Source organism: Propithecus coquereli, unplaced genomic scaffold, assembly GCF_000956105.1.
Source record: "Propithecus coquereli isolate 6110/MARCELLA unplaced genomic scaffold, Pcoq_1.0 Scaffold6, whole genome shotgun sequence".
In the NCBI taxonomy this organism is placed as follows: Eukaryota; Metazoa; Chordata; class Mammalia; order Primates; family Indriidae; genus Propithecus; species Propithecus coquereli.
This window is the reverse complement of record NW_012151951.1, coordinates 8,091,152-8,098,432: the sequence shown is the minus strand read 5'-3', so window position 1 is coordinate 8,098,432 and position 7,281 is coordinate 8,091,152. Positions and strand designations below refer to the sequence as shown.

The 7,281-nt window shown below is 37.5% G+C and overlaps 1 pseudogene; it reads right to left on the bottom strand.

The window, feature by feature from the left end:
* Positions 1-314: 314 nt before the first annotated feature.
* LOC105822270 lies at positions 315-7,052 on the bottom strand (annotated as a pseudogene).
* Between the last annotated feature and the right edge of the window lie 229 nt (positions 7,053-7,281).

The following is a 7,281-nucleotide window of genomic DNA, read 5'->3' as shown; positions in this document are numbered from 1 at the left end:
ACACAGGCGTGCTTCCTCTACAGAAGATGCGTTCTCTAGCCCTCTGCTAGTATCTTTGAAACTACATGACAGGACCAATCCCGTGCTTTAATAAGGAAAAGCCTTCAAACACTTAAATGACAAAATTTTTGACCATAAAGTTTTTGCAAAATAGTCTCAATAAAAAGAATTATTTTGCTGTCCTAAGTATTAGCAATGATCATCCTTATGCTACCTCTTCCAAGTAACTTATACAAAGGGGTCACAATAATTACTGTCTTTATGTTATTATTATCCCAGTTCCTGTTCTTGTGGACATCAGTTTCTTATTGTGGTTAAATGTCTTTGGTTAAATGTTTGTCCCCAACATCACAGACCACTGCAGGCCCTGAGTCTGGGCTGGCCACAGCCTCCACAGTCCAAGAGCTGGCTGAGGCTCTTTCACAAGGCAGGGAAGAGCCCTGGCCACCATGCTCTACTTCCTCATGTGATTTAATACACAGCTTGAGTTTGCTTTCCACTAGGCTGAATCGAGAGCTGTAGTGTCCGTCTGAGTCCTGGCAGGGGGGAGAACCACACCACTGGGCTGACTGCACAGCTCCCAGTCCCTCAGCCGCCCTTAAGGAAATGTCGTTCTGTTTCTCTTGCAGTGAGATGTCTTCTAGAACACCAGAAGCATTTAGAGGTAGCTCCAAGGGTCCTTTTAGAGAACCTATTTTCTTTCCCTCTGGTCTGGCTGCCTTAAACTGGTCACACCATTTCTCAACCCTGTGGTGGGATGGAGAGTGACAGAATGTGTTTGTGAATGCTGATCTTTGGTGTGCTTTTGTTGTATAAGCCAGGTAACTGCTGGCCTGCCCTGATGAAGGAACAGGCAACCTAGAAATAAGGCCGGAACTGCTAGAGTCAGAATAAAGTTTTTCTTGTTTTCTTTGAGCCTGAAAAGTACAATCTATTGGAGAGGAAGTTTCAGTGGGTGTAAACAGCGAGTGTTCAGAAATCTGAGAAAAAGCACTGTCCTGGGAGCTCACCGGTGTGCCTGATGGGGAGGTGCCTGGAGAGGATAAGCTGGAATAGCTAGTTCCTTGGGCAAAGCTTTAATCCTGGGGGTAAAACCTTCGCAGTGTTTTAATTTGTGGCACTACTCTTGCCCACCTTAATCCCCAGGGCCAAACTCTGAATAATAAGCTTTTGTCCCTCTACTTGCAAACACTTATGCCATTTGAGATAATCCTCCTCCTCTTCATGCAAGAGAACAGATTCCCACCTGCTTTTATGCTGCTTCTTTGAACAAATCTCCCAGAGAAGGGACAGCTTGCCTTTCCAGTCATCTGTGTTGGGCTCTGAGCAGTGCCAGTGTTTCTTTCAACTCTTCAGGCCATCTGCTGTGTGTGGTGGGAGTATCCAGATTGTATCCACATCAAACAGTGGTTCTTGGAATGATCTTGTGAGGACACTGAAATGGCCAATGCCTTGGATTTACTCAAAAGTTTCATACAATTTTCTCCATTACCAGACAATCTTTTCTCCCTAATGTTTTGTTCAGTGGAATTTTTCTTGCTGGTAACAGTGCTTGTGAATAAATTCTGTTTAAAAACAGGTCTTACCCCCTTCCTAGAGGGGTTGATTCTGCTTCAGATAGTCCCTTGTCTTTTTGACAGAGAACTACATCACAGCTAGACTTGCATACCTTTTTTCTGTTAAAACTCCCTGAGACAGGAAAGCTGTGAATCCAGATAGTAGATGCTGGGCTCTAAGCAACGCCGTTTTTGCCTCACGCTTTTTCCAACATCTGCTGCAGCTGTGGACAGGTGGCTGGATGTGTTATATGGGGCCTTAGCTGGATCCTGTGGTGGGATATTCATGCACATTCTAGCATTCACCAGTTTGGATTCAAGAGGCTGTTCCATTTGAGCATGTTCTTCTTTAGAACAGTCTGAGTTAAAGTCATTCAGGGTTAGGAGGTCTTCCACTTCAGGTTGGTCACTAAACATTAAAATGAGAGTCCATGCTTTTGCTCCCCTGGCCGAGTTTCTCCACCATGTTCACTGCGTGGGTCATCAACCTCATTTTGTTCATTTTCCAAGCTGTCATAGGAGGACGAGTCACTTGGTTGGAAGCAAGAAATATCTGTCAAAAAAAATAAAACCATAATTAACATTTTTACTTAGCATAAATACAGCCCATACTGCCTTAAAACAAACTATGGTGCTTAGTTTAATTCTATTTTCATGTAGAGTATTCAAATTCCTCCTCTCAAAGAAGAAAAAATCATTTATAATCTTCCCAAATGTTAGTACAGAATAAAAGAAGAAACACCTGTTAAGGTATACTAGATTTATCTCAGGTCCTGATTAATGGGACCTGAATAATTACTTTCCTTAAGTAAGATTTTCATACAGCAATGAACATGTCATAAGACCAAGTAATGGTGAAAAATATGAATTAATGCCAGATATAACAAGATTCTGAATAAGACTGCCTTTTAACACAGCTTGCTAGTTGTTATACAAAATTAATTCTAGTCTTGGGGAATCCATTTACTAGCCCTATCAGTTTCTCTTTTATAAAGTTCTTTAATACCCATTATCTTATTTAATATTTATAATAACCCAAAGACATTATTTTTATCCACATTTTGTAGATGAGGATACTAATGTTTAGTGGCATGGAGTAACTGGCCAAAGGTAACATAACTAGTAACTGGTAGTACATGAATTCCTATTCTTCAAGGTTGTTTGTATTCAAATTCAGTGTCCCCCTACCCACAAATGAGGCTAGTGGTCAAACCATCTCATACCACATGAGAATTTTAAGAAGTGTCTCAGGGACCAGTAAGAGGAAGGGGAGGAAGAACAAAACCATGCCTGCATCTACTACCTCTGGGCTTTCTATTCTAGTTTCAACCATAGCAAGTTCTACCATATATATATGTATATATACATATTAGGGTTTCTCGTAAAATTTTATTTAAAAAAAGGTTCCAACCATCCTATCATAGCATGCTGCCACCAATAACTTCTTAGAAGCTGGGACCTCATCTTATACATTTCTTAGCCCTACCAAACTGTTAACATATCCTGGCCCATTAGCAGGCCCTCTAAGAAAGAATCAGAAGCCCTGGGCCCCACTGACCCAGGTCAGAGGCTCCCTTCACCTTAGCTGCCATGGGCTCCAGGAAAACCACTGTCCCAGCATCTTCACAGACATGTGTCTATTTTTCACAAAAACCAATCCAATTATTCACAATACCCGAGGCATTTCCTCTAGTGTCACATCTCCCTGAAACCTCTCCAAGAGGGAAGTGATTTCTTCTCCAAATATCCTACAGCAATTTTCAGTCAGAAATTATAAAAGCAGGGTAACCTACACGCACACACACAAAAGACAAAAATGAAGTGCTAGCTTTGATATAGCATGTTTATAAATCACATTCCATATATAAATTCTGACTTTAACAACAAAAAAAAGGAAATGTGCTCTGAGAAGAAATCATATCTGTTTTAAAAGTATGCAAAATAGTTTCCCCTAAAAAACTATGATACTTTTAAGAGTAGTATGGGCATTGGGAATAGAAATTAATTTTAATCAGTGGATTGATGTTATTATTTGTGGCCTTGACTTAATGTTAACATTTTACACCAATGGCTCTCTATGTTTAAAATTAGAGTAATTTCAAGTATTTGCAATAGGGTGTTTGGAGTGGAGAAATATACTTTGTTATTGAAATTTATAAAGCATCATTAGAAAAAGACTTATGAAAAGTATTTCTTATGTAAAGGACAGTATGTCATAAGCTTGGGAAGAGGGATCTGCTGCAGATACATGATGAAGGAGAAAGACAACTAGAAAGAAAAGTTGTGTTTTTCCTGACCAGTCTTTATCCCATGCATTTGACTGACTAGTTTACATATGTACTGCCTTCCTTTGGGCTCCCTAACTGGAAGTGCTTGGGGAAAAGATAAGAGTTTATTAGGGAGCTTTGCGCCTCCACTGGGATGTAATGGAATCTCTCTATAGTTTCCTTGTCCCAGTAGCTGAGGCCAAGGGACAGGAGAAATGTTGAGAGCAAATGAAACTGATATTGCCAAACACTTTATTAACTGCCAGGCACTACAGGAGTGTAATTTTTAAGTAATTACTGTATTATTACCACTTTCACTTTTTTAGATGAGGACACTGTGGGTCAGTATAACTGACTTTGCCCAAGATTATACATCTGGAAAATGGTGGGGCTGAGAATTGAACCTTGGCTTGCCTCACTCCAGCGTCTTGTGTTTTGGTTTTATTTTTTAAGAATCATATCAGCTGTTTTCTTATCACTCTATGGTTTAAGTCAGTCATAGGGTTTAGCCTCCTTAAAAGGAAAAGAGAAGTAAATCAATTGCTATCACTTTTCTGCTTGACAAATCACTTTCCTATAGTCTACCAGGATAGACTAGAACACCCCAGAGTTAGTAATCTCAAATTTATAAGGAAGTGTACTTAAGTTATTTAAGAAATCATCTTTCAGGATTAATGCTCCACATTTCAGTTTCACAAGGGGGATTCAGTCCCAGGGCATAAAACAAAAAACTTCACTACCTTTTTTATGAATTCACTTTCTAGTTCCGGGCTGCAAGAAGTAGGAAGCCAAATAATGCTTGGGGCGATACGCACCATGAAATTAAATACATTCATGTGATTGGATGAGGAATGTTGCTCAATGTTGTGTAATATCCCAAAAAGATATCTTAGGAGAACAACATTGGCTCTCGGAAGCTAGTCTAATAGCCTAAAGGCAGCAAAATGCACTCTTTAAGAAAGACAATTCATTTAAAAACTTGTAAAGCCAGGCAACCCTAACTTCGCATGAGGAAGAGGGCAAATCAAGAACCCAGGTCAGATATTCAAGTTTCAGTTAACATGGCACCCAGCAAAGTGAGGGCTGCCTGTACAAAAAGAGAAAATAAGCACTGGGCATTTTTTTTTTTTGTATTTTTCTATACTGTCTTTACAACCCAATGAAAATATAAAAGAATGCACAGAAATGTCTCACTAAAAAAAAGCTGCCTGAAATAGTTCCCTGAAACTAGTACAATGTATTTAAACTTAGGCAAATCCTGTAACATTTCAAATAAATATTCTCAACCAAAACACACAAAAATCTTTCTGAGAAAATTAAATAGCAATTAAATTTAAAGTGTGCCTTTATTTCCAAGTAGCAACACAGGAATGCTATCTCTTGGTGAGAACCCAAATCTCAGCTATAAAGACTTCCACATCTATTTTGAGAGTTTATGCTCTACTCCACCAGCTTCTAAGGTTGATTTTATCCCAAATCTTGTCTCACTGGTATCACTTCCACATATAAGTCAAGCTTATAGTAGTATATTTTCTGTTCCCATTTGGTAATTGATAAGAGATTTTTAAATGATTATTCACCAAAAATTATTACTACTACTATCCAGAAACCATATATAAGCTGATATTCATGACTGTTGCTTTTTTCAATAAGAATCTGTAACCTGGGGAAAAAAGGTAGTCTGACTCCTGTTGCCCAAATAGCAGAGAAGCCTTTCCTCAGCGTAATGGACAATGAGTATTATAAGTTATGAAGGACTTTGAAATAGACCAAAAGATTGCTGGGTGTATTCAATGGAAAATAAGGTATCTAGCATACGCTTCTGGGATACTATGGGGTCCTAAGCCTTTACACAACAAGAGCTATGTTACAACTCTGTAAAGTGTAGATAACTGACAGTAGTATACCTAATACTTGGCTAAAGACTTGAAAATTCTGTCTAGTGGAGAGACAACTGGTTTATCTGTAACCCTGCCCTGGTAGAGAAGGCCAATTTTGCATCTTTTTGTAAATTCAGTTCAGTATTTCTAATTCAACTATATAAGTTCTGATACTTTGAAATCTACAAAGATGGTTGTAACATCTTACTGGTTCCCTTATTAATAAACTAAATAAAATCTTTCACATGTGTTTCATATTTTCATGAGAGTCATAATATTACCATTTTTTAAAATCACCCTTCAACAGCTTATAGGATATGTGTGTGTATATATGTATATATATATATATGTATATGTATATATATATAAAACATTTTGGACAATGAGCAACCAAATATAGAATTTAATGCTATCTGAATGGTTTACACCAAACTATAATGGAAGTGGAGGTAGTGTTTGTTACATGGCTTTAGTTTCTGTTATCTTCAACAGCTGTACTCTGTTCCACCTATAAAAGATGTCTATCAATAGTAGTATGTGGACCATTCATATTTGAAAATTGCTCAAGAAAAAAACTGTATTAAACAAGCACATGCAAATATATGATACTGGGATTCTTGAGTTTTCACAGAACTGGAAGTATTGCTTTTTGTTAATGGACATTTCTTTTCTATTCTGTTATAATGCAGGAAATATCCAGGAATGAGGGTAGTGAGTTCCTACCAGCAATTTCCCTTTCCATGAGTAGAAATAGTGCTTTCTTTGTGCTCAGTCTGAGCCTTTGCAACTCCCTTTTTCCTTGATACTTCTCAAGGAGCTAACCAAGTCTCTGCTGTGCTCTCACAGTACTCTCCAAATAGCTCTTGTATATCACTGATTATACTGCATTATTGTTGTAATTCTTGGGTTATCTATCTGTACTCTACCAAACTGAATTCCTTGAGAAGAAGGAATAGGTCATTTTCTCTGTATGACTTCAGTTGCACAATGAATTATATAAGTTGTCTGGTTAGTTACATATTTACCAAAATTAAGATCATAAACTGTAGACTAGGCCTACAGTATTAGCTAGTGAACTAATGAATTACAGCTCCTATCAATTCAGATAGACAGAAGGTGTACAATGTTCAAGTACTCCATGTTAATAGAATTAGGGAGAAAAACAGTAACAATGACAAGCTAGCATAAATCTGTTTTTAAAGTTTATAACTTTGATTTTTAATAGATATGTTTTTAAAAAGGATTTTTAAGACATGACCAAATTAGAATAATTACCTTTGAATTGTATTTATATTCCCTTCATCATTTCCTTGATCCATTACACAGATCCAGTGATCATAGAGATCTGATGAAAAAAATTCCTTCCGGAATATTTTGTAGAAAATCTTTACACAGATGAAAAAACAAATATTTTAAATTATTCTCACGCCAAATATGTATCAGAGGAGTCAAAAAGAAAACATTTTGTTGAAAAGTTCAATTAAGTCCTCCCTTCGGTCAACTATTAATACACAGAGCTCTGTGACAATTCTCCACTGACTTATGGACAAAAAAACACATGCTTTGATTTTTTTTCTA